The sequence below is a fragment of the Hyaena hyaena genome, unplaced genomic scaffold, assembly GCF_003009895.1.
Source record: "Hyaena hyaena isolate Hyena2069 unplaced genomic scaffold, ASM300989v1 scaffold_956, whole genome shotgun sequence".
Lineage (NCBI taxonomy): Eukaryota > Metazoa > Chordata > Mammalia > Carnivora > Hyaenidae > Hyaena > Hyaena hyaena.
In genome coordinates this window covers 420,298-445,528 of record NW_024081590.1, presented here as the reverse complement: position 1 = coordinate 445,528, position 25,231 = coordinate 420,298, and the positions used below count along the sequence as shown (strand labels likewise).

Below are 25,231 nucleotides of genomic sequence, written 5' to 3'. Positions count from 1 at the left end.
AAATATAAATACCGATTTTAGAAGGTAGTGATTTTGAAATTGCCCTTACCTTTGTCATTATAAAAATGCTCCAGAAATCATGTTTTGCAAATATTATGGCACAGAAACTTTTCTGGGGATTTTCTGTCCATATTTGAGTCATTTAATAATATGTCTAATGTAAGTATTATGCCTAAATGTAATAGGATGATATGTTAATGATTTAAACTAGATAAATTCTCTACAAAGCTGTAGTAATCAAAACAGAATGGTACTGGCACAAAAATAGACACATAGATCAATGGAACAGAAGAGAGAGCCCAGAAATAAACCCAGTTATTTGGTTAATTAATCTATGACAAAGGAGCAAGAATATATAATGGGAAAAAGATAGTCTTTTTCAATACATGATGCTGAGAACACTGAACAGCTACATGCAAAAGAATAAAATCAGACCACTTTCTTATACCATACACAAAAATAAACTCAAAATGGATTACAGACCTAAATGTGAGATCTGAAACCGTAAAAATCCTATAAGAGAGGCAGTAATTTCATTGACATCAGCTGCAGCAACATTTTTCTAGATATGTTTCCTTAGGCAAGGGAACAAAAGCATAAATAAACTCCTGGAACTACATCAAAATAAAAAGGTTTTGCACGATGTGTATGATGAAGGAAACCATTAATAAAACAAATAGGCAGCCTACTGAATGGAGAAGATATTTGGAAATGATATATCCAATAAGGGGTTAATATCCAAATATAAAGAACTTGTTTAACCCAATACTAAAAAAAACAAAAACAAAAAAACAAAAACACCCAAAAAAACAGTCCAATCAAAAAACTGGCAGAGGACTAAATAGACATTTTTCCAAAGAAGACATACAGATGGACAACAGATATATGAAAAGATGCTCAATGTCATAATCAGGGAAATGTAAATTAAAACCAAAATGAGCTATCACCTTACACCTGTTGGAATAACTAAAATCAAAGACAAGAAATAACAAGTGTTGGTGAGTATGTGGAAAAAAAGGAACCCTTGTTAAGTGTTGGTGGGAATGTAAATTGGTACAGCCACAATGGAAAACAGTATGGAGTTTCCTTAAAAAGTTAAAAATAGAAATACCATACCATCCAATAATTCCACTACTGGGTATTTATTTAAAAAGCAAAAACAGAAACACTAATTTGAAAAGATATGCACCCTATGTCTATTGCAGCATTATTTACAATAATCAAGCTATGGAAGCAACTTAAGTATCCATCAACAGATGAATGAATAAGAAAGATATGGTACCTACACACACACACACACACACACACACACACACACACACAGGAATATTACACAATCATCAAAAAGGATAAGATCATGCTATTTGACACAAAATGGATGGGTCTAGATGGTGGTATGTTAAGTGAAATCAGTCAGATTGGGGGCGCCTGGGTGGCTTAGTCGATTAAGCGTCCGACTTTCGCTTAGGTCATGATCTCGCGGTTCGTGGGTTCGAGCCCCGCATCGGGCTCTGTGCTGACTGCCAGCTCAGAGCCTGGAGCCTATTTCAGAGTCTGTATCTCCCCCTCTCTCTGACCCTCCCCTGCTCACGCTGTCTCGCTCTCTCTCTCTCCTAGAAATAAATAAAAATATTAAAAAAAAACTGTATAAAGGTAATACCTTTAAAAAAAAAAGAAATCAGTCAGATTGATAGAGACAAATACCATATGATTTCACTCATACATAGAATCTAAAAAAGTTTAATAAATAAGAAATAACCAGAATCAAAACTATAAATACAAAGAACAAAATGATAGTTACCAGAGGGAATGGGGGTAGAGGAATGGGAAAAATGGGTGAAGGGGAGTGGGAGATACAGGCTTCCAGTTATACAATGAGTAAATCAGGGATAAAAAGCACAGCATGGGGAATATTGTCAAGGATATTGTAATAGTGTTGTATGGTGACTGATGATAGCTACACTTGTGGTGAGCATAGGTGAGAGATGTGGAATTACTATGTTGTACACCTAAAACGAATGTAACATTGTGTGTCAACTATACTAACTAGATAAATTCTAGCCATACCAGTAGTGTGAGATCTAGGTTTTCACCTCATGGATACTTTAGTCATAGACCTTCACAAATATGGGGTCTTTGTTGGTCTTATAATTATCCTTAGAATCATGGAGACTCATTCTTTCTTGCAACAAATTTTATTGCTTATATGCAAAGTGTCAGTTACACTACTGGATCCTGAGAATACATAAGTCAACACATAAGGAAATAGAAGGATAAAACACATTTTCTAACACGTTAACTTTTCTCATTAATTCATCCATAAGTCATTCAACATGGATGTTATATTAAGTACTGAGTACGGATCAAATGGTGTGGTAAATGCTGAATATATAACTGCTAATGAGATGAATAGGCCCTGATTTTGACGTCACTACTGTCTTTAGTCTTTCCATACAATGAGATGTCTTTGTTATTCATTTTGCTTTAAGTTTTAATCTCAAATTGCTAATGAAAAATAAAATGGTTAGTGCAATTTTGACATGCATAGGTAAATGAGGGCCCCTTTCCCATGCCCCATTTTCCTCCCTTTTAACTCCCTATGTGCACTTACTTTCTGCCAAGACCAAAACTAGATGTGCCCAACAAGAACCAAGCTGATTTCTTCACACCATTGACTGCAGCTGCTCCTGACTTAGACTTGTTGTCATCATAGCCCTTAATTTTGATAAGCAACTAGATCATGAAGACAACCTAGAATATGATTTGTCTTAGGAGAAAGTAACAAAAAGATTAATCTGCTGCTCCACTTGACTAACCTCCTAGGATTAAACCAGTCACCAAGATCACTGTATGTACTAGGCAACAATGAGCTAAAAATGGAAAAAAGCATCATACTGTTATTGTATTCATTTTTCTCCAAGGTACTCTCTGATAAACACCATAACCATCTAGGGAATTGCAAACAGCTTCCTTGTGTGTTATATATTCACCGTATTCCAAGTAGGGTCTATCGTATCAGGCCATCAGCATACTTTTTCTGAGGTGGTTGAATGTGAGACTAAGCGTTCCTACCTGATTGGAAACCTTCTTGTCCTTAATTCATTGGCTATACTTGATTTTGTTTTTTCTTGGATCAGACCTTCAGACTTCTACCAGAAACTGCTCCTTTGGGGAAACCAGGCCTTCCAGAAACTCAGGAAACTGAAATGGAGACAGCAAGAGAAAGCAACATTTATTTGTATTTAGAGATCTCAGTTTTTTTTTAATTTTAAGTAAATGTCCAAACCTAGGGCTCCTAAGCAGTATAATAACTTAAGGGAATTCCAGTTTATAAGTTTGAAAAGTCACAAGTAAACATGACAAGAGTTTAGGTTGTAATTTGGGCCTTCAAGCCAAGCAAAGAAAAAAAAAAGAAGTCCAGTTATCTTTTGTTCATTACAACACAAAAGGCAAAAAAGACAAGTTTTCTGTCTCTTTAAAATTTACTTCCTTCCTTCAGTCTTCACATAGATCTTTAGTAAATTATTAATTTGACTAAATTATTCATAAACAAAGGAACATACAGAAGTATATTTCAAAGAGAACTTTAATGTATAATATTCACTGCACACATGCACCATCAACTCTTCTTTTCAAACACTGATGGATTTATAAGAGTGTGTCTCAGGGTAGCACATACGTCTTTTCTTGTGATGAGGTGGTGGGGAGAGAATAAATCTATTGGCTGCTAGTCAGTGATTTAGAAAAAGAGATATTAGGATAAAAGAAAAGGCTACAAGTGAAGCAATAAAGTCCTAAAGCTGTGCTTCCATAATAATAATAGCAGTTTTCTGAGTGGCTGAGGAAGTAATCTCCACAAGTTATAGTCACACCTGTTACAGACCATCTGCTGATAAATTCCAAAGCATCATTAATGGAAAACAAATGGTACTATCTTTCTTACCTTCCCTTTATCCATTGACTATTCTTATATAAATCATTTTTCTCTTCAAAGTCATGTTCTTTCCTATCTTTATATTAGGATCTAGGAAGAGTGACATGCCTTGGTACTTTTACAGTGATGGCTCTGCAAGGACTAGGGAATCATTAGGAGGCTATAAATTGTTTGAGACTGAATTTCATTGAAGCAGAACTTGAAAGAGAATTTGAAAGCAAACTGTTTATCTGGGAGGTAGTCCCAGGAAACTCAGAAGTGGAGTGGGAACTGAGAATAGAGGCATGGGAGGAATCCAGTGGTGGTGCTTTACTCAACAGATTACTCCTGGGAGACCTGCTTAGTCCTTCAGGGGAGTTCTGTGAGGCTACAGAGAGTGATTCAGAGTTACCCCAGTAGTGTTTTTGGTTGAAAGCTACACCCAGATACATGAACTCTTAGACACTTCTGGCCTGCACAGGGTAGATAATTGCAGGTGACAGCATGATTCTGTCAATCTTTACTGCAATGATGAGTGCTGGGGAGACAGAAGAAGAGCACTGACAGCATCTGATACAGTGGGGATGGGGGTATTAATGACTAGCTTAAAAGTCCAAGTGGAAAACTTAAGTTCTTGGGCTAATGGTTTTACTTTGAGGAATATAAGCACTAATATATCAACAATGTCCTTTATTAAATCAAGTCTAAGATCCTAAGTCCCCAGTCTTTTTGGAAAACTGGGTATCTTTGATATTTTTAAAGTGAAATGATTAAGATTTCAAGTTGATCATTCATTCATTCAACAAACATTTACTGAACACCTAAAATATGCCATAGGTATACTAGACACCAGTGTTACCATTATTAAAAGCATTATCTTACTATCTGGAATGCAATGCATTAGGACATCCAGGTAAGTAAATCCATAATTATAATACATATTATTACAGCATGTTATAGGAAGATACAGAAGGGCCTTAATTCATGCTGTGGACAGTGGTATATGAGAAGTATCACCACAGTTTATTGTAGAAGGCAATATGTGAGATGGATATGTATCATGAATGAGGGGTGAATTTTTGAGGCAAAGAGAAGAGAAATTCATGGTAGCAAGAAAAAGAATATTTAAGGATTAGGCCACAAAGGAATTACATATACAATCAGTATAAGGAGTACTCACTGGAGTATAAGAAAAGAAAAGGGAGAGAGAGTTAGAAGTCAGATCATGAATGGCCCATGTAGTAATGCCATGGTATGAATGTTGTGTTCTCCCCAAATTCATATGTTGAAATCCTAGTCCTCAAATGTAAAGGTATTAGTGGGTGGGGCCTTTGGGGGTGATATGGTCATGAAGGGGGAGCCCTTTTGAATGGGATTAGTGATTTTGTAAAAGAACTCTCTACCACTTTCTGCCACTTTATACAATGAAAAATCTGTAACCCAGAAAAGAGCCTCAAACAACCATGCTGCCCTGATTTTGGACTTCCAGCCCCCAGAAGTATGAGAGGAAAAAAAAAAAAATTCTGTGTTCATAAGCCACCCACTGTGTAGTATTTTGTTATAGCAGTGCAAACAGACTATTACAGTTAAAATGTGAGATTTTATCCTAAGGAAGATGTAAATCTACTGAAGGATTTTAACTGGAAAATTAAAGTTAGAAGAGAGAAAAGTTGATTTATATAACATGATCAGATGTTTTTGTAAGAAAAATTTGCCTGTTTTTTGTTTCAGTGGCTGGATTGTTGGGGAAGGGTGATGGCAATTCTGGATATAGAAAGATTAGTTAGTAATCCATTAATATAAATCAAACAAGAAAGTAAATATAGCATATCTGAATTTGTGACTGACATTTCTTTCAGTACCTGAAAAATGTTATGCCAATGTTCTGGCTCCAAGTTTCAGATTAGAAATATTCTGTCATTGGAACTGATGTTTCTCTGTAAGTAATGCATTGTTTTTCCTTGTCTGCTTTCAAGATTTTTTTTTTTGTCTTTATTTTTTGTAAGTTTAATTACGATGTGTCTTGCCATGGATGTCTTTGTGTTTATCCTATTTGCAGTTTCTCAGGTTCTTGAATCTTCAAATTTATGTCTTTACAAATTTGGGTACTTCTTAGTCATTATTTCTTTGAATACCGTCAGTCCTACTTGCTCTTGTTTCATTCTGGGACTTTGGTAATATGAATGTAAGCTCTTTTTTAATGTTTATTTATTTTTGAGAGAGCTAGAGAGAGAGAGAGAGAGAGTGCGCGCACTAGAGAGAGAGAGAGAGAGAGAACGAGCAGGGGAGGGGCAGAAAGAGAGGGAGACACAGAAATCATGGGTAGGCTCCAGGCTCTGGGCTGGCAGCACAGAGCCCACTTGCAGCTTGAACCCCAAACTGGGAAATCATGACCTGAGCCGAAGTTAGATGCTTAATCAACTAAGCCACCATGCGCCCTGAATGTTAGTTAGCTCTTCTGTTATTGTTCTACAGATTCTTTTGCTTCTTCACCTCCATCTCCCAGTCTGGTTTTCTCTCTGTTTCTCAGATCTGATTAATTATATTGATCTATTTTCAAGTTCATGATTCTATGCTTTGTCATCTCCACTCTAAAGCCTATCTAACAAGATTTTTATTTTGGTTATTATTTTTCCAGTTTTGTTATTTTCATTTGTTTTTATTGGTATAATTTCCAGTTCTTTGCTTATATTCTGTTTTTCCCCCATTTATTTCAAGGAATATATAATTGCTTATTGAAACATTTACATGATAGCTTACTTAAAATCCTTTTTAGATAATTCCAACATCTTATTTATCTTGATGTTGGTGCATGTTGTTTGTATTTTCTCATTTGTTTTGTGATTTCCTGGTCTTGGCCTGATGAGTAATTTTCAATTTTATTTCAACATTTTGAGTATTATATGAATCTGAATCTTATTTAATCTTATTATTATTATTTTAAGCAGTAAGACCCCTATATTGAGGTGTGACATGAAGACTGGGGGGTGGGAATAGGTAGGTACAGCTTTCCACTTGGCCCTGTCGACAATACTCCAGCAAAAGTGGGTACTGATTCATATTGTTTCACTGCAGACAGATGTGATAGAAATTCAGCTCTCCTGTTGCCCTGCTGATACCTGTCCCCACAACACCAAAGTAGGACCATTCATATCACCATGTTGCCTGTAAATGGGATGGAGTTTCAGCTCTGAAGCAGGTTCCCTGACACTAGGGGAGGTGGAAAGGAGGTGTTAATTGTCTTTCTTCACACCATCTCTTTCCATTGATGCTGGTTGTGGGTAAAGGCTCAGCTCTGCTGACACCAGGGTGGGAAGAGAACTGGCAACCAGCCCTGCTTTGTGCCACCTCATTCTATCTTATTGCTTCAGGAAGAAAATGGGCACTCAGCACCCTACTGGATCTCACTGACACCAGGTGACAGGGTAACGTAGGGTGACTATTAGCTTCAACTTGCAATATCCTGTACTATTGATTTCAAGTAGAGGTGGAGGGTAAGTTCCCAAAATGGACCCTAAATCTGTGTGAGGGCAGTCCAGTGATAACTAGCCCTGTCAGGTACCACCTTCTTAAGTCTCTTTGCTGTTGGATAGGGGTTGAGGTTCAGCTCACTGCTGGACCACACTGAAATAACCCTGGAAAGAGAATCAGAGTGCTGCCTGCTTTTGGAGAGCAGGAGTGGGGTAGTATAGAAGACTGGTCCTCACTTGGTACCACTAAAACCAGGAAGCATAGGTGGTAGATGCAACTTTTCCGTTGGTATTTGGCTTGAGGAGTGTATGTATTGCCAAAATGGTTTTCTGTTGTTAGCAACCCCTTTCCTCATACTTTGCCTCAGGAGACCAGGTTTTTCTTGACACTTTTTTTTTTTTTTTTTTTTTTTGGCTCTTGTTCTGTTGGTGGTTATGGATCAGAGGCTCCTGCAGTACCCTCTGCAGGATATATGGGGAGCAATAGGAAACAGAGAAGTCATCGCCATGTCTTTCCTCAAGTCCAAAGGTCCCTACTAAGACCACCTTCTTATTTCCATCTTTCAGTATCTTCCTATGCTTGATTTTTATGCTGTGTTCAGGGTTTTAATTTTAAGTGTGAGGACCTGGGAGAAATGGGCTATTCTATCCTGTTTGAAGCGCATGTCTGATGTTGAAAATACAGATTTTCACACTTTTAAAAGTCAAGTGTTTTGTTGGATTTGAAATTTAAAACTAAGCAAGGAATGAGGCAAAAATAGATTAGAGTTGGAAACTTTTTTATACATTCATGTTTCACTTAATATTAACACACATGATTATGTATAGAAATGTTTATAGATGTGTATATACATGGCTAGTATACATACATCTTTCTCTTTGCTCAGTCAGACCTAAAAGCAATGACACTCTAGTAGTAATGAGCACATCTCCCCCCAGATCTTAGTGTCTAGTACCATTCTCCAATAAAAGGATCTAGGGCTTCTTGGAAAAATGACTGATTCTCGGACTGGGAAAGTGAATATACAAGATGAGCCTAGACCCTCTTTCAGCAAAAAAAATGAAGTACTAAAAAATGCAGACTTATATGGATGGGGACATAGCAAAGTCGCACAAGGGCCAACTGTAAAAGTTCAGATTGGCCACAGCCAGAACAATTTGAGCGATAAAGTAGCATTACAGTATAACCCAAAGTATAAAATAAAAATCCATGAGTTCTTACTAATAAAAATGAATAATTGAATACATAATTAAGATAGAGAAGGAAGAACGGGGGGAGAACAGATCAATCTCCAGTGCAGAATTCCAAATAGTTTATGTAGATACTCCACCTTTAGCATAACTCCTCACTCCTTAGTTGTAGGCTGAGCATAATGACTTTCTTCCAACATGTACAATATGGAATTTGGGAAAAGAATAAATTTACCTGAAAAACACTACCTCAATCAGGTGATCAAGGTTACCCTCTGCAGTCATAATTCATGTTGATAGTATGTACCCTTGATGTGATCTGGCAAAATGGCACTCTTACTCTATGTTCTTCCCCACCTCCCCCCTACACACAAATACATAATCCCTATCTTACATGAGAAATGAATCAAACAAATGCCATTAGTGGTATTGTACAAAAAAACGATTTATAAAAAAAAAAAAAAAAACGATTTATACTACTCAAAATTGTCAAGGTCATCAAAACCAGGAAAGTCTCAGAAACTATCAAAACCAAGAAGAGCCCAAGGAGATATGACAACTGAATGTAATGTGTTATCTTGGAAAGAATCCTGGAACAGAAAAAGGACATTAAGAAAAAACTAAAGAAACCTGACTGAAGTGTGGACCTTAGTAAATGATAATGTATCACTGTTTGTTAATCAAGTATAACAAATGTAACTTACTAAGATGAGTGGTTAGTAATAGAGGAAAGTGGGTGTGTTTATGGAAACACTATACCATCTTCTCAATTCTTCTGTAAAAACTGTTCTAAAAAAATAAAGTCTATGAAAAAAAGTTATTTTCTTGTTTTATAATTATGTGACCGTATTTCTTAGTAAATATGCGAATTTTCTTCACTTTCATCAATGTTGATGTTAAAGAAAAAACTAAGTCTGAAAAGATCTATAATTCCAATTCAATAAGCAATGATTATTGGTATTTTCTTTATAGAAGAACCACTGCATAAATCAAAGCAAATTGTCTTTAAATGCTGAATTCTTTTCAGTGCTTTATATTTTATATGATTAATATGTACCATGGTCATGATTCTACTTCAGAGGGCAGAGATTATCATAAACATTGATTGTAAGCAATGTCTAAAGTACAGTGAAATTTAGAGTACATAATGTCACTTAATGTGATTCTATCTCTAATATGGCTAACCTCAGATTATTTTTATTGGTGTGAAATACAAAACTCATCGGGGAATTTTCTGCTAAACTCTTAGAAACAGTTAAGGTATGTTATTTAACAAATTCTCCTTTGTGGTTTTGAAAACAGTGCAGTTCTTCCTACTCTGACACTGGGTACAAAAGTGAGTTTGCCATTTTTTTCCCCCATGGACCCCTTTCTCACCTTTTTCACTGTGTTATATTTGTTCTATTTTCTCAAGAAGTAGCATTTAATCATTAGTCCATGTACTCATTTACTCATTGAATTATCTATTAAATGAATCTTCACTGAACACCTACATAAGACAAAAAAAAAAAAGGCAGAAAACTAATCTGGGTTGCAGTGAAAAATAATCAATTCAGTTAAAATCTTTGCTGATAACAACTGGTACTCAATTTACTGGAAATTATATTTCATTATATGGGCTCACAGACTCAGGGAAAAGCAAAACCTAAATAGTAAAAAAAAAATAATAAAAATTCCAGCCATATATTGAGTGTCTGCTTTGTATCTGACTGTAAAAGAAACTCTAAAATGATTGGGTTGTTTTGAGGATTGTCTGTTATAAATGGAATCTTCATTTTATAGATAAAAATAAAAAGACTCACAGATTAAGTTACTCCCCTAAAATGAAATGGCCCAGAAACAGCAGAACTGCAATTAGAACTTTAGATTTTATGATGCCAGAGCCTATGCTCTTATCACAATATGTACATGTGTGTGCGTGCATCAGAAGGAGAGAGGAGAGAGGGAGATGGGGAGAGAGAGAGAGAGAGAGAGAAAGAAATAGGGAACTTCTGAGAAATGGCAGGAGTACTGCTAGGTATCCATCAATAATTTAGGAACTCCTGACTATGCAAATAATTGTTAATCATAAAGCTGAACTAAGGATCTATCACTTTAGAACTAAGAAATTAAAAGGCTTCCATAAGTTGAGTTCAAATTTTATACTTATATAAGATACTTATTACAGACAGTCAAAGTATAATTCAGTGACTGAAGAGCTCTGAAAGCATTCATATCAGTGCAGTTTCATAATGTGAAAAATAGAGGATTTAAGAAATTGGCGGATGTACCTACAGACTCATTTGTTTCCATTTCTGTGAAGATAAGTGAATAAAAATGAGAAAAGTAGAAAGGAATGGCTAGCAATTTTAAGTGGTTTTCTTAATCTCCATACTAGGAAAGACTAAGCAAAAAAAATGGATCTTGAAGTGATAGTTTTGAAGCATTTACAACTGCATTTGGTCTTTTTATATCAAATAACTTAGAATATGAACTATAAAATAAATCAAATATCTGATGATAGAATTGTTGACTTGATCTGAAAGTATGAAATGTATCATGATGTGGTAATCAGAAAGTCTTAATAAAAGCACTAGAAAACTCCTTTACTGCTTCTCTTCAAAAGCAAAATTATAAAAAGAACCATGTTAAATACTATTTAGAAACAAATACAAAATTCTCATACTGTTACTGAATTTGAAAATTTTTATTTTGGTTTTATTTATAATAAATATTCATATATTTATGTAGTTGTCACAAGGTAAACATGATTTTGAAATCAAATTTCTTCATTAAGCATTGTATTTTGCTGCATTTTCTTGTAATTATAATAACTGTAATTTTCTACTAAGGAAATATAATTAACTAAAACATTTTCCTATTGTTGACTATTAAAGACATTTCAAATTTTTTGTTATTAGAAATGACATGACAGTGAACACCTTTATTCATATAATAATTTTCTAAATATAAATTATTTATTAGAGTAGGTTTCCAGACTTAGAATTAATGTGTAAAACCTAGGACCTTTCTATCTTGTGACATATTGTCAAATTACTTTTCAAAAGATCAAATCAAGTTATATTACCAAGATCTTTGCCAACATAAAATATATTTAAAATTTTTGATTTTGCTATATTTATAAACTGAAACTTCAAATTCTCTTTCTTCAAATTTTTAAATAACTATTGAGGTTGAACATCACATATATATTTCAAATATTAGTCATGCTTTCTCTCTCTTTTTAATTTTATTTATTTATTTTGAGAGCAAGGGAATGTGAGTGGAGAAAAGGCAGAGAGGAGACAAAGAGAATCCCAGGCAGGCTCAGCACTGTCAGTGAAGAGCCGCATGTGGGGCTCGAACTCAAGAACCTTGAGATCATGACCTAAGCTGAAGTCAGATGCTTATCCAACTAAACCACCAAGTACCCATAATTGTGTTTTCTCTTCACTGTCATCTCTAACTTTTCTATCTCTTCACAACTTATAGCCACGCAGCTGGAAAAAAAATTACATGGCAAGGCAAATTGGTATTACAATAAATTAAAGATTACCAATTTCAAATGGGTTTTTCAAGACTGAAAATATGGCTCTGACTTACCAGTAAATTCTTTTTAATTGTCCTTAAAGGACTAATTTATTTTTACATATCTTCCCCAGTCTCCTCAAATTTCCCTCACTCTGTCTCCCTTGTTCTCAGGAGATGAGTTGCCTCATATCTCATTAAAAAAATAGAAGTCACTGGGGCGCCTAGGTGGCCCAGTCAGTTAAGCATCCAACTTTGGTCATGATCTCATGTTCGTGAATTTGAGCCCCACGTCTGGCTCTGTGCTGTCAGCTCAGAGCCTGGAGCCTGCTTCAGATTCTGTGTCTCCCCCTCTCTTTGACCCTCCCCTGCTTGCACTCTGTCTCTCTCTCTCAAAAATAAATAAACATTAAAAAAAAAAAAAAAGAAAATAGAAGTCAGTAAATAACTCACTGTGAAATCCATTGATTGATTAGCATTTGTACAAATCTTTGTATTCCTTTTTGTTGTAACAGTTAAAGTAAAAAGCCATTTACACTATACAAAGTGGGTATTCCATTTTCTCTATCTTCTCAAGTACTTCGCAGGATTGCATTTTCTACAACTCAAAAACTCCTTACAAATTATTCCCAACAAACTTCAACTTCTAGACTAAGTAACTCCTACTTAAAATGTTAAAAACTATACACTCAACATCTTCCCTTGATCCCTGCCTATCTTCTTTTCTAATTCATGGCTGAGCTTTTCAAAATTATCTTCATATACTGTTTCCATTTCCTCACATCCCATTTATTCTATAATTCAGTTCCATCTGGCTTCTCTCACCCCAGCCTCTTTGCCCACTGCCTTGAAATTTTACTTATGAAGGTCACCAGCTATCTCCATGTCAACACAACCAAAGGATAGGTTTTGTCCTCATATTTCTAGACTCTTCTTTAAAAAAGAAAACAAAAGCAAAAAACTTTCTTTTTATACTTCTATGCTTTTATACCCTCATAATCTTCTATCTCAGTATATTTTAGTGGCTCCCCTTCCTTAATCTGATATCTACATATTCTATTAGTTATCGTAACTGCAATATACAACTATATGAAGGATTATTCTCAACATTTAGTTTTCATAATAATGCTAATAGCAGTAATCAGTACTGCTATAATGCTTCCATGAGCCAGACACTATTTTAAGATGCTGTTATATATATAACTATAGTTATATATAGTTATATATACATATATATGTATATATACTGCTATATATTCATATACACTTATATATGTGAGTTTACCCTCAAACATATAAGAGAAGCTTTATTATTATTTCCATATTACAAATAAAGAAACAGGCACTGAGAGGTTAAGTATAATTACCCAATGTCACACAATCAGTAGTTGGTGATATCCTGAGCTGAGCTAATGCTGGGTAAGTTAAAGAGTTTAGAAAAGGCAAGTTAAATGATGTCTCATGGATTGGCCTTAAAATAAGCAAAATTTAATTAATGACATATAAAGTACCAGAAAACAATGAATGGAACATTTTTTACTGAATGCAAACTACTAAGTCATAAATCAATAACTAAGTATGATTGATTCTTATTGAATGAAAATATTTCTCTGTTCTTTTGAAAGAGAAATATTCTTGTTCTAGTGTTTCACATTTTTTTTCATTCATTCACATATTTGCTCATTTATTCAACACACATTTCCTAAGCACTTTCCATGCCCAGTCTCTGTTGAAAGCCTCGGAGGATTCAATGGTGAAGGAGAAAGCACCAAGTCCTTACTCTTAATCAAATGCTCCAGAGTAGAGAAGAAGAGTAAACATGTTAATAAATCTCATAGAAGTGACAGAAATATAACTGGATAAGGGATAGAGAGGCACTGAGGAGGCAGGCTCTGGCCAAACAATAGTGGCCCTTTGAACTGAAAAATGTTAATGATCAGAGGGAAAATGGTCTAGGTAAAAGTTTCAGCAAATGCAAAGCTGTGAGGAAAATGTGCCTGGGACCAGGTGACGGTTGGGTAAAGATACCAAAAGTGTCCAGAGCATCCAGTACCCCTAAGCCTCACTCAATGGTGATTATTTGAGTCTCCTCACAGTAGATAGTTGTTAGAATTGAGAAGCAGGCCAATGATAACATCTGATTTGTGTTTTTTAAAAGATTACCTTGACTGTGGAGTCTACTACAAAAACAGAATAGCTGTACCTCTATGAGGTGTGGATAATAAATTTTAAAAAGACCCAATGAGCTCATAAATGGTTAATTAATTATCATCATTATAGTCTCAACTAGACTGCATTAATATAAGCTCAGTGATTCTGGGCCTGGGGCACAATAAATTAGAGAAACCCAACTATTTTCAAATAGTGTGATTTGAAAAATTCTCAAACTTGTTGAGGTTCAGGAATATTATTTTATTGATGAGGGCTGGATGAGAGGTCTATAATAAGAAAAGAGCACATGACAGTTTGCTTCCTCTGTCTATTCTTCCTTTCTGTGGGAGAAGTGGTAGGAGGGAGGTTACTACTCTGCTGTTGATGCAACACTTAAATTTCAGAACTAATTCAATTTCATGAAGTATTTGCTAAAAAAGTACTATATGTTAGGCACCTACCTGAGATTGGGAATACAGAGTGAATAATAATAAGAGCAGCTCTTACTAATAAGAGCTAGGTACTGTGCTAATGCATAACATGTGCCATCTCGTATTATATTAATTTACACATTAACTCAATGCAGTAGGTGCATTTATTATCCCATTTTCCAGATGAGAAATCTTATACTTTAAAGGGCTTCAAGGTTACACAGGTAGTCAGGGGTGTAGGCAGTATTTGGACTCAGAAGATCACCAACTTTCTTAACCATTACACTTTATTGTTTGCAAGGACCCTACTTGAGAAGTACAAAATTGTACATATAATTCAAAATTATACATAAGACCACCTGGTACAAGTAACTGCTTGAGAAGGCTTGCATTTATAGAAGATGCACTTGGAGAGAAGACTGTGAGAGAGGATCACAAAAACGTATTCTCTATACTAAGGGGCAACAAAAGTGAGAAAGAATTAGCCCAGGGCACCAGGGTTGGCTAACAGTATGATGTTGAGGACCAAGAGGCAGTGTTTCTCTCTCTTTTTCCCCTCATAATTATTAAATTATGTCTACTTCACAAGAAAGAAGTCACAGCATAATGGGCAGTTTGTGGACACAGCTTGAATCCTGACAGATATAGAATTTATAGTACAACACTGGCACCAAGTATAGTTTAAAGAAACTTTCATTTTTCTTTAGCCTTGAAGCAAAATACCTTGATACTCTGATATGTATAATTTTGGAAAGTCTTGAGAGAAAATATTGAAAGCATACCATTTCAGAGGAAAGTGATTTTGCAAAAGCTCTACCAGCAGAAGCAACTCCAAACCCACCAATCATTTAGTGAGCTTTGTACTGATATATCATCCCGTGTGTTGTTTCTTTATGCACTTTTCTAGAAGAAGGCTCATAAGAGTTCATTAATTCTCAGGGATCCACACTGATGGCAGAAAAGAGCTTTGGTCTGGAATTAGATCAGTTTAGGTTTTTCTGCTTACTAGAATTAGGTAACATTCTTAATCTTTCTGAACCTGTTTCCTGTATGCAAACAGGGATTACCCTATTACAGAAGGATGTGGTTAAATTAAATGATGCACATACCCTTCCATACTATGAGAACATGCCTAGTAAATGTTAAGTGATAAGCCAATATTCTACTTCCCTTGAAATGAATGAAATCTTCACATGATTTCTTAGTTAATGGTCTAAATATCAAGGCAACATGTAGCTAAAAATTATTTTTGTTCTGTCACTGCCCATCTCCACTTCCAGTACATTCTCCTTGATAAATCATGTCTCCATGTCAGTAATACTTATCACTTAAGCTATTACTGTTCATGTTTAAGATATCTCAATGTGAGATAAGTTATTACTCAAAAGGATGGCTAAGCTAGCTTTTTCAAGATTCTAATGATATAAAAATATATCTTATTCAGAACTTTCAAAGAAGAGAGCAGTGAGTCAAGATGTGGGTAGGGAAACCATTTCTTTTTTCTTTGTTTCTTTTTTCTTTCTTTTTTTTTAATTAAAATGTTATTTTCTGTTGCTTTTGTGGAGAAAAGACAGCTTACAGTTAATTTATAATATAGTTATATTTATAATACCTACACTATTGTCAGTTTTATGGTTCATAGGCTAATTTAAATTTGATTAGCTCAAAAGAAGTGTCATAAATTTACAATGATAAATAAATCAGTTTTATTTAAGCATTAGTAATGGAGATTTGCAAATATTGTCTTCTGAAAGTGCCAAAAGGAAGCACTGTTTTTCCTTCAAGTCCACAGACTCTGCTAGTTGTAAAGGCTAGTAACTCTCAAATGTAAATAGAATCAGCATTCCACATGTGGCAATCAGGAAATGATTTGTGTACCAGCTATTTTAACAAAAAAGGTTTACAAACACAGTAAATGAGTAGTGAAAGTCAAAATGATGCCCAATGTGTATGAAAGGACAGCATACGGAATTATACATTTTTGGGGTGGATTAATTATAATATTCCTTCAGAACGATTCATGTAACGTTATTTAAATAGAGAACAAAGTCAGATGGGACTACTGATTATCAAGCTGATACTCTAATACTACCAAAACTCTTCATGTGATGATATATGTTGTAGGGATAATTAGAATTTTATGGGAAGAACTAATTAAATGAATTATAAATTTCATTTATACTTTGGTATAAATATGCAAGTTGGGTTTTCTTGACTAGATGAATAATAACTATGGATAAAAGGAAACTGTGTTTGTTGTTGCTGTTGTTTGTTTTTCCAGAGTGTAAAACACTTTAAAAAGGAGTGTGGGGAGGTGGGGTTGTATTTATGGATTTGGGAAAATGGGTCCATGGACTCTACTTCTGTGATATAAACATTTATTCTAGAGCTGAAAGAGATTTGGCTCAGTTATTTCAACACATCTACATAACGGTCATGTTTAAACATGAGGAGATGAAGAGATACCAGTTAATATTTTTTCAAACTGCAAAAAGAAACCTTTCAGTTTTCAACAGAACCCCACAAGGTTCACAGTTCTTCTTCTTTAAGTTTATTTATCTAGTTTTGAGAAAGAGAGAGAGAATCGTAAGCAGGCTCCGCACTGTCAGTGCAGAACCCCAAGCAGGGCTCAAACTCATGAACCATGAGATCATGACCTCAGCTGAAATCAGATGCTTAACTGACTGAGCTACCCAGGCGCCCCTTAGAGTTCACAGTTCTGTACAATGCTTACATGAGTGCTTTCCCCTGCTGTGAATAGCTTCCCAGTCTCCTTACCAGTGGTCTTCTTATATCTTGGTCAGATTTCAAAACTCAACCATCAGCCCAGGAAATTTGTTCCCAGTTTCACTGCTGGTACCTGATCATGTTATTTCAATCACCTTAGCACATTTATACGATCTACTTCCTAGGAGAGGTAGTATATATGTGAGATTTAAATAAAAGAATGCCCATAAAGTATGTAATGCTCAGCATCTAGCACAATATGAACATGTTAGTAGTTGCTAGCTAGCATTATTATTACATCATTTACATGAAAACTAATCTGTACTAGTTGCTTTTCGATTCTATATTTCTTTTCACACATCTGTGTTCTTCCTCTCCAAATGGGATAAAATAAATAAATGAACACTTATTGATTATTTACAGTGAGAGGCAGTGCCGGGTATAGAATTAGTGACTCTCAAGTTGAAACAGACCTGGATTTCAATCCCATCCCTGCGATTTACTTGGACTTGGCTATGCCTCAGTGTCCTTACCGTTAAATAGAGATGATAGATATTTCAGAGACATTGCATGGATTAAAAGTAATTATAAGGGGCCTAGCTGGCTCAGTCATGTGACTCTTGATCTCAGGGTTGTGAATTCAAGCCCCATGCTGGGTGTAGAGATTACTCAAAAATAAAATCTTATAAAAATAATAATCATTATAATAGTGTCTGGATCCAGAAGAGGTATTCAATACCTTATTAAATGTAAACTATTATATAGTATTTGGGTAAGTTTTGAGAATCTGATAACAGTTATGTATTCCTTCCATAAAAATAATAATTCCTTCCAAAAAAATAACTCTTCAAAGCATTTTACATGTAATTCCAGGAATTTGTTAATATAAAAACCATTCAAAACCTTTAGATGGCACATACCACTCAGTAAAATTGTTATAGGGGAAAGAATTACAGTCTTCTTGAAATACAGAAACAGGCAGATTCCCTACCATCCTGGAGAAAGACAAGCAACATTTTAATGTACTTAAAATTTGGGTCAAAACTATGAGCTTACAGAATGGTATCCCCACCAGGTCGTGATTTGACCAGAAGTGAAATTCCTGACATGATTGTTCCCATCACAGGCTTGAAAACCTGGCACATGATCAAGTGCAACCTGGAGCTGAAGAGCTTCAGTCACTTGTCTATAAAATGGGTATGTTAATACCATTATAACAGTAGCATTAAAAAGATTAAGTAGGAGAGCACTAGTAAACTCTCCTAGCACCCGACAGCCCAGAAGTAAATCTTTCAGCTCTTTCATTTCTTTTTCTTTCTTGCTTTACTCATTTCCTTCCTTGCCCTGAGTTCTCATTTTGTTTCAAGTTCCACAAGGGCGAAGTCACTGTAATGCATTTACACCAATAATGTCATGTATCTTCTAGCATAATAAACAAAGAAAGCCTAATAAGTTATTGAGGTGAATTACTTCATTGTATTAACCTCATTTGTCCAGAAATGTATCTATTTGATTCTCCTTTACTCTTTGTTGTTCATCATCCATCGGCACAAATTACACGTGTATCAGATACATTAAATCTCTGGAAAATTTTCTCTGGTGCCATTTGGGGTTTCATTTTTATACTAGATAGCTTTCCAAAAGCTTTCCAAAAACTAAACTATCATTTCTAATCCTCATCTGTTTTAATATTCTAAAACGTGGCTTCTAATTAATGGGTATGGTGGCATTACATTACACTCATTCCTCTTTGCTTTTTTCTCTGATCATAACAGGTACTACCTGACAAGTTAATGACATGGGGTTTCTGAATGTGAGGAAGGTCAAGAAGGAAAATAGGGTTAGTAGGGTAAGATATTCACATACAGAATTAGTGGAACTTTAGCAGTAATAAAAACAGTGAAATTACAGTTAACTAACTAGAAGTCAGGAGAATTCTGTCATGTCACTGCCATTAATTGATCAACTAGAGTAGACTCACAAACAATAAAGAGCAACGAGGGGAAAATATATTGTTTCTGTTAGCTTCTTCTGCTTGTTGTAAGAGCACTTTCTCCTACTTTATGAAACAATAACAATGTATCATTTGAATTTAAAGTCATCAGTGTAAGATCTGTAGATATATGAAGCCTATTATACTTTATTCATAAATTTAGTATTACACATATATTCCACAGTAAAAATGATCTAGGAAAAATGTAGAATTCATGCAAAGTACAATAATTTTTAAACTTAAAAATTTTTAAAAAAGATTGCTGACTATGTCTTGGCACACTTTCCTTTATAGAATATGTTACAACCAGCCCCCCCCTTTTTTTTATTAAGAGCTACTGCACTATAGAAAAAGCCTCTACTCGTATTCATAATCATCAGTTAAATCAAGAAGCTGACTTGCTTTGAATTAGTAACTCCTCTTCATTTCTTAACAAAGAAAGGAACATCTGATAAGAAAAATAAAATCCTACTTTCATTAAAAAATATTAATGATGAAATGTTACAAAATTAATTTATTTTTCATGAATAAATATCAATAACTACTAAATACTGGTCCATGTAAATTAAACAGAGTCTTCTTTTGCTATCAGATTCTAAATATGAAATGCATCCATATTCAGGAATCATTTAAAAGCAAGTGTGTTGTTGTTGTTGAGGTTTTTTGGTAACTGCATAAGCATAATGAGTAATAAGATCAATCTATTTTAATTTATATAACTGCTAAATATAAAATAAAATTTAGAGGGTTTTTTTCACTTCTTCATTTAATTTTTTAATGAGACAAAGAAAATTACTGTGCTTTCTATCATATTTTAGTTTTTGTTCAACTACTGCTGCCAAAGTTCTTGACAGATAGTATTACCTTTGTGTGTCCTTTCAGAACAATTTTCTTGCATACCACCGCCATTAAAAAAAAAAAAGCCTTAGAAGACCTTTCAAGTATTGATTCATTTCTCAAATATGACCCAATTTAGCAGTAAAATGATGTTGAGGTTTATATCTTCTTGTTAGTGCATTAAATTTGGAAAGTTTAAACGTCTTTTCCTAGATGACAGAAATGGCTTCTATGCAAACACACATGGGCACACACATTGGCGCCCGCATGGGCACGCGCGTGCACACACACACACACACACAATTTGACATACTTTCCATCTATAATTCCACACTGAATTTTCCCTGCCATTCACCAACACCAAGGCCAGTTTATCAAACTCCATTTCCCTACTAGATGGTTTGCATTTGGGAAACAAGGAGACATTTTTGTGTCCTCGTTAGTTAACCTACATCTTATTTATGAACTAAGAAGAAATTATTTTTGTTTACTGGTATCTTGATCCTTTCATACCATTACTTCTAACGATATGGCTTGCAGGACTGGTCTTATGATTGAAGATACAGGAAAAATCTGATGCTATAAAAACATCTTCCCATCTACTAACAGATGGTTGGCAGTCAGTTCCTACCCGTTATACCTAAACCTCATCCCTTTAGCTTAAATTTTTCTTTCCTGTTGAACTTCAAATACCTGTCGTACCTTAAGATCTTAGTCATGTTTTTCTTAGCCTGAATGATCCAAAAGCAAATTTTGATGATGTGTGGGAAGGGAAAGATCTTGAGGGCACAGGCTTCTGCAGAGAATATTCGGTAACAGAGGGCATAGAAATGATAAATAGATTCACAGGGGAAAGAAACTCAGAAAGTGGAGCTTGATGAAACCTAAGTCAACATTGTAGTTTTGCCTCAGGTCTATTCTAATTAGTTAGACAAGGAAGTTCTAAAGGTGACTGCTATTTTTTTGTAAGAGTTCACCTGAAAAGCATAATTTATAAAATACTTTGTGTCCCTGCATATTACAGAGTATGTGATTCAAATTGTAAGAAACAGGCAGATTCCCACAAGGCCTTGGCCATGCACCATTATGTAGCCTGCTCACAGCACCAAAAACTGGTTTGTAGAAATCTGGTTCTTTTTTATTTTAAACTTCTCATTTCCCAAATTGAAATGGGAATTTTTTTTTTAATTTAAAAATTAGGTTCTTTTAATAAAACCACGAAAAGACTAAAATTATTCCTTGACAAGAATCTAATGTTTACTACTATAATATATTGTATATAATTTATTGACTATTTCTCCGAAGTATATATTTAGGGATTCCATATTCTAAAATTTTTATTAGGTAACTACAATACGATTCTGGTGTCAACCAAAAATCCTCTCTTATAAAGCTGGTGAAATTCTTGGCTACAACAATATGTCTCTATCTTATATTACTGTTTCTATATTAGTGGTATCCATATTCCCCGGCAGGTTACTTTTCATCCTGGTAAACTTCTCCTATGGCACTTTCTTGAATCATGGGTAAAATACAGATTGCAGGGGCGCCCGGGTGGCTCCATCGGTTAAGCATCCGACTTCAGCTCAGGTCATGATCTCACGGTTGTCGGGCTCTGTGCTGACAGCTAGCTCAGAGCCTAGAGCATGTTTCAGATTCTGTGTCTCCCTCTCTCTCTGACCCTCCCCTGCTCATGCTGTCTCTCTCTCTCTCTCTCAGAAATAAATAAAACATTAAAAAAATACAGATTGCAGAGAATTCTCCATTTATGTTTATAGTTTAAAAAATTTCAACTAAAGGTGCAAAGTCTTCATCGATGATTTCTGTAGCTTTCTCCCCAAAATTCTTATGAGAATATTAAATTTCTGGTCTTAAGTATTTGACTCTTTTCTAATGCGTTCTCTGTTAAAAGCTTTCTTTTTCTTTAGAATTATTAGCAAGAAAAGTGGTATTTTTGTGTGAAGAAAAGAGCATACTCTCTACTACTTCTCTATCAGTACTTTGGGACTACATACTCAGTTGCATACTAAGAAAACCTGGCATGGCATCAACTGGTGGGATTAAAAACCACTGTTTCACTTCCTTGCAATTACAATATTTACATCAATTTCTCTTTGTTTTATAAATGGCATATAGAACCCAGTGTGGGTGTGGCCCGTGAATCTGCTTCTCTGACTCATGATCTTAGACTTGTTGCTTCCAACTTCTTTATAAATATACCTTTTACCAAAACTGGAGGCCAGGTTTGTTTACTGCTGTTGGTTCTCAACAGTTTAATAGTATGAGGCATGTCTTGAAACTACTTCTCTGCTATATCTGTAAAATAGCTCTCCCATACTCTCCCCAAACCTTGAATTCTGCTGCCTGTTTAAACTTAAAATCTGTAAATAGTCCGCTGGGTTTGTTTGGTTGGTGGACTGGCTGTTTTCCAAGATTTTGTTGTTGATCTTGTCTGACTGTTTAAGGATGACGCTTTAGTGATGTTATAAAACTTCTTTAGAAAAGTAAACAGATGTGCTCATCTAGCCTTCTTCGAAAGACTGCAAACAAGCCAGTTTTAAAACAGAATGGCTTGTTATAGAGGGCTGCAGCATATTACATCTGCACTTACATGTGTTTTCATCTTCCAGAACTAAAAATTAGCTCTGTAGTATATAATCAGACATAAAGAAAAAGCAAAAAAGAAACGAGTAATGAAATTTTTCTGCTGGATACTTCAACAGTATTGACGGACAGGCCTGCTACTTTTAACATTCACATAAAGATGGTAGCCAAATAACCAATTCCATAAAACAACCAATTCTTCCTTGAGAAGAGTTAATGGACATGGACATCAGGAGTATTAGACCTGGTGAGAATTCTGGAAGTCTCCTTTTATAAGAGGAGGGATATGAGGTCTAGAATGGTTAAGTGACTTGCTGAAACCAGAGGCAAGACCAGGATGAGAGTTCGGATTTTCTGCCTTCCAATGCAGAACACTGAGCCTATTCTTTGAATGAATCAGCTGAGTGTTTACGCATTTACATCAAGGGAGCCCACATGTACCAGATTTGTTTCCATTGTTACTAATAGAAGCAAGTCAGTACTTTTACAGGTATTACAGTATAAAATTAGCTCATTCAGTCAAACTAGTCAAAAATTAGTCAATCTAATATTCCCAAAGAGACACTGCTTTGTAGGTTCTTTTTTTAAAAACTGGAAATGGGAATTAGATAATGTATGTTTGCATATATGTGTGTGTGTTCAAATTAAAAATATAAGAATATAATTTTTGAATTTTTAATTGTCCATTTGTATATGATTATATAAAAATAGAATACTCTAGTTAATCAAATATACTTGTAATATTTACTTGTTTTTTTCTTAATACCTTTGTATACCTCTATGGTTTTAAGGATAATTACTGGAACAGCATGGAAATATTATGTATTTTCAAGCTAACACTGCTAAAGTTTTTTAAGTATCCTAAATTATGTGGAGACGAAAATACTACTACTCTGTCTACTGTACAGAAAGTAGTTCATATTTCGCCTTGAAATAATATTGCACCAATCCCAGGAAACAATTCTTAAATTGAAAAGCTCATTCTCCCCATGACGTATTATATATACATAATCACAAGGATTTAGTTAAAAGAATTTGCCTTTTAAGGTTTTGAACACTTTTCACCATTGTTTCTATGCATTTTCCTGTTAAGGTTGCCTGATCCTGTTGCTAAGCAACCTTGCATTCTTATTGGGGCATGATGAACTAAAAATTAGTCCAAATATGCCCATTTGTATATAGTTTCTCTAAGAATATCCTGATACTTTTGTCTAAGAAGCTTTTGTGTAAGAGGCTGTGTAAGAGGATTCTTCATTGCAATTCATAGATCTGTAGGAATATAAGTGATAGAATAGAGTTTTCCAGAAGAGTTGGGAGAATGCCAAAGGTACACTGGAAAAAGTACTAGATCTTACTTCCTCCCTATATGCTTTTTTCTAGAAAGGGCAAAATCCATAAGATGGCAAGTTAAAAGATTCACCACAGGATTTCAAATAAACATAAGGAAGATGTTCCTTTTATTGACTAAATCAAATTATTGTTTTACTTCTCACTCCAATTCTCTCCACCTGTTTGCTCTTGTCCCAGACATCCCTCCTCAGTTCAGAAATACCCTCCTTTAAACAGTTTATTTAGCCAGATGGGACTAGCACCAGCAGTCTTACTATTTCCTACTGATATGTAGGGAGATATAAGGAGACTAGCAGCACTTAGTGAGAAATCATGTATACCACTCCCAATGTGCATCTGAAAAAAATAAAAAAGGTTGTTTCTTTAAACAGTCTTTTCACCTCCTGCACTGTTGGTGGGAATGTAAACTGGTACAGCCCCTCTGGAAAACAGTGTGGAGGTTCCTCAGGAAACTAACAATAGAACTCCCTTATGACCCAGCAATAGCACTGCTAGGAATTTACCCAAGGGATACAGAAATGCTGAGGCATAGGAGCACATGTACCCCAATGTTCATAGCAGCACTCTCCACAATAGCTAAAACATGGAAAGAGCCTAAGTGTCCATCAACAGATGAATGGATCAAGAAGATGTGGTTTATCTATACCATGGAATACTACATGGCAATGAGAAACAATGAAATCTGGCCATGTGTAGCAACATGGATGGACCTTGAGGGTGTTATGCTGAGCGAAATAAGTCAGGCAGAGAAGGACAAATACCATATGTTTGCACTTATAGGAGGATTAGGAGGAACTTGACGGAGGAACAAGGGGGAGAAGAAGGGCGGAAATGGTGGGGGAAAGGGAGAGAGGCAAACCATGAGAGACTCTTGAATGCTGACAAAAACTGAGGACTGATGGATGTGGGGGGGAGGGGGGATGGGCATGAAGGAGGGCACTTTGGGGATGAGCACTGAGTGTTATGTAGAAACTAATTTGACAATAAACTATTTGTAAAAAAAAAAAATAAAATAAAAGACAGAGAAGGAAAAGAAAAAAAAACAGTCTTTTCAGTG

At 35.1% G+C, this 25,231-nt stretch overlaps 1 protein-coding gene across 1 annotated transcript in view; it reads right to left on the bottom strand.

Moving 5' to 3' along the window:
• The window catches only part of PKIA (cAMP-dependent protein kinase inhibitor alpha), a 96,462-nt gene that overhangs the window by 33,149 nt on the left and 38,082 nt on the right, over positions 1-25,231 (bottom strand). The window contains exon 2 of the mRNA XM_039221185.1: positions 3,073-3,201. The gene's annotated coding sequence lies outside the window, so the exon portion shown is untranslated. The remainder of the gene's footprint in view (positions 1-3,072; positions 3,202-25,231) is intronic.